At 45.3% G+C, this 3,412-nt stretch overlaps 1 protein-coding gene across 3 annotated transcripts in view; it reads left to right on the top strand.

The window, feature by feature from the left end:
* The first annotated feature begins 2,964 nt into the window (after nucleotides 1-2,964).
* DYNC1I2 (dynein cytoplasmic 1 intermediate chain 2) overlaps nucleotides 2,965-3,412 on the top strand; it is a 32,090-nt gene continuing 31,642 nt past the window's right edge. Inside the window, exon 1 of one of the 3 annotated variants that reach the window (XM_026061381.1) lies at nucleotides 2,965-3,235. The gene's annotated coding sequence lies outside the window, so the exon portion shown is untranslated. Of the gene's footprint in view, nucleotides 3,236-3,255; nucleotides 3,385-3,412 lie in introns of those variants that run through there. The other 2 variants (XM_026061383.1, XM_026061382.1) reach the window with 2 other exon arrangements.

Here is a 3,412-nt window from a genome sequence, read left to right as displayed (position 1 = left end):
GTAATATTTTTATATTATGGGATGAGACTTTCCTGACAATTTTGACTGCACTAAGTCTGTAAAATGGACTTTTATTTTTCCTGAAATATGAGGAAAAAAGAAAATTAAAATGGTGCCTGGCTTACTTAGTGGAGAAAAGTAGGCCAGCTGCCTTTTCCGAGCCTCTGCTAGAGAGGACGTCGCAGCAGTGACTGTTACTGCAGGAGGGAGCTACCCTCTCCATTAGAAGTCTTGGGCGCATGCTTCAGAACAAATCACAATTGTCTCCTCTTCTCCAGCAGCCTAACAAGGTGACTAAGCAAGGTGAGGGCCCACTTGTCTTTGCTATCTACCCATCTGCCAATTCAAGCAGCACAGAAATCTGATGTTCTCCAAAAGACAAAAGAGGAGGCTCTTCTGAACTGACTGATGTCTTCTTGTTTGTAATTTGGATTCCTGTCTGTCTGCAGGAGAAACTAGATTTGTCTTTATCAATCCTTTATATGGATCAAAATAACTTCTTAGAAATACACTAATTCTGTCTACTTGGGTACACAATAGCTGTTAAGGCAGGTGTTCAGTTCTTAACCCAGCTGTGCTCATCCTAGATCCAGGGCATAGGATGGGTGAATAAAAACCACTACACACTACTATTTTTCCATCCCTAGAGATAGAAATAGGTCCCCTCATGGTATAACTTTCCATATTCTTAGAGACCGTTATACAATTGGGGTTCACTATAGCAAAAGATATTGTCACCACGAAGCAGAGGCTAGGAGACAACACTTGTCAACACCCACAACCTGTATGCTTTCTCARACATGTCCTCCCACCATATATCTCCTGAGCATCCCAGCTGAAGAAAAAATTATCAGTTTATTTTATCTSTTATTACTTATGAAATCAATGACTGGTAACAAAGCACAGATGTATTTGTACAGAGTTACCATTCTGTCAATATTTGTGTCACTGCCAAACTGACTCAGATACAGCTATTTGAAAACTACTGTGAGCATTTACAAAGAAAAAAAGGAATGTCAACACTGTAAAAATTAGCTATTGTACATAGTGTATTTTCTAAAACATAAGACTAATGTAAAAGATAATAACATGATCCTCAGAAGATATAATTAATTTGTATATGTAGGTTCAGGATCAAGAAATATGTTTCAGTGCTGAAGATCAATTATCAAAATTCAATTGGCTAAACTCTTCACAGACATGAAATATATGATTTCTACATTCATAATTTTAAATGCAAATTTGAAAAATAGTACTAGAAAGCTTCAAATACAAAATTAATATATTATATGGCCAAACAAGAGCATAAATAGAAAACAGAAACAAAACACACATTCCTGTTCTCAGGGGCATTATACTGACAAATAAATTCAAAGACATAGGTGTTTGCTGAAGTTCATTACTGTCATCTTCATATTTCCATCATTAAGGAAAGATGTAAACCCTTTTCTTCCACATCATATGATTTTCCTTGACAGTTTCACTGATAAGTATTTACAGTTTCTCTGAATGGTTACACCCATTCTCTTATGAAATGTACTGGGGGTTATTTAATGATCAGAAGCTGTTTAGACAACAGACATTTTTTCTAATTTTTGTTAAGGTATAGTATGAACCCTGACTCAGATGGAAGACTACTGAGTAGTGAATAATCAATACTGTTTCCTGCTGATTTCTCCTGGGAATTATCCCAGCAAAGTACCAACCTGTTTGTTTATGACACATAACAGGATCTCTTCCTGACACAGCCTGAATGCAAGCTTAGTCCTTTTCCAGTGTTTCCTGAGAACACAAGCAAGTCAGCAAGAGTTCAGAACATATCCTTACCAGACATAAATGTTCACAGATCCACTGATTTTAAATAAATTATTCCAATTTATAATAGCAAAAAATTTAGCCTTCTCTGGAGCTGATACAGTTATTTCCTCTACAAACTTCATTTTGCTAAGTGTTGTAAACACATGCTTCACTTGAACCATACAAGTTCTCCACATTAATTCGGCTTTGATAATCACAGTTTTGGGGGATGAGCAGTCTGAGGAATCAAGCACTTCATTGAGTTTTGGTTGGCAGTAGCACTGGCTTAAAAGTTAGGAAAAAATAACGTAGGAATCCTTGATAAATGCTTCCACAGGGGACAAGTGGCAACATTCTTATTTTGATAATTCCCCATCGGGGATTAGCAAGGTCATTTACTATCCATTGATACTGGTATCAAAGTGGATTGTGTAACCTCATTCCTGCTTGATGGTTGCACTGATGCAATTTGGTTTTGGCATAACTTTAATACAGTCTGCACTCACTATGAAGGAGTCTGCTTGTGTATAATGCCCTGTTAGTTTAGTACTGCCATCAACCCAACATGCACTCTAACTCCACTTATTGACATCTCCAGCAAAGAAGATTTAGTGTGGGCAATTTTGTCCCTAGGAGCAAATCAGGTGTTTATGTGTGAGGTTGCCAGGCCATTGAAGTGACTATGGCTACCAGCCTGTCTGTCCTACGATTAAAATTATGCAGTTCAATCAACGCTCACATTGGGCTGAGTTGTTTCATTGCTTGGTTGCTGGCACTGCAGTGGCTAAGATGGATCCTCACCCTCCGAGAAGTCCTATGCCCACAGCATCTCGTCAGCCCCGCGCTGCCGGGGAAGCCAAACTGAGGGATGAAGCGATGCCCTGCACAAAGCGMTGGCGTCCCGCCTCGGCCTGCTCGCCTCAAGGCCGTCCCTTCCCAGAGGTACGCTGGCGCACCGGGGCCCCCAGTGAGGCGAGGCCGCGAAGCGCCGTAACGGTCGCTGCTCTCGCGCCCCCAGCGCCGCGCGAGCCGCTTAACCGCCGCTACCAGCAAGGCGGCGCGCGCACCCCCGGGCACGCTACGGCGCTCGCGCCGCAGAGAGGGCGCCCGCGGGTCGCTGCCAATGCAGCTCCTAAGACTACAGCTCCCAGCATGCCGTGCGCTTCCGCGGCGCGCACACGCCGCAGGGCCCTGAGGGTGAGGCCCGCCTGGCGGGGCGCGGGGCATGCTGGGCGTCGTTGTTCTCGTCTTCGTATCACTCGCGCTTGAGAGAAGCTCGGTGTTATGCCCGTGGAGGCCACCTCCGTCGCTTCACGCTCTTTCCCCGTGTGAATTCYTTTTAGGTTGCTCCCCGCGACGGGGCAAACGAGTGAGGCGTTGGAGGCTGAGCGCATCAGGTCCGGCCRCCAGCAAGCCTTCGTGTCCTTCCGCGCTTCCCGTGAGTTCCTGCGCATCCCGCTACGCTTTGGGGGCTGGTTTGATCCTCGACGGCCGCCATAGGCTCCTGCTTGTCAGCTGCCACCGCTTTTGTGGAGCGGCGGAAGCGGCGACAGGGGCGGTTGGGGCGCAGCGCGGCGTCACTCCCGGGTGAGCGCAGGTCCCGCGGCGGCGGCGC

The sequence above is a fragment of the Apteryx rowi genome, unplaced genomic scaffold (genome assembly GCF_003343035.1).
Source record: "Apteryx rowi isolate R43461 unplaced genomic scaffold, aptRow1 scaffold_180, whole genome shotgun sequence".
Taxonomy (NCBI): Eukaryota; Metazoa; Chordata; class Aves; order Apterygiformes; family Apterygidae; genus Apteryx; species Apteryx rowi.
This window is presented reverse-complemented; position numbering and strand designations above follow the sequence as displayed.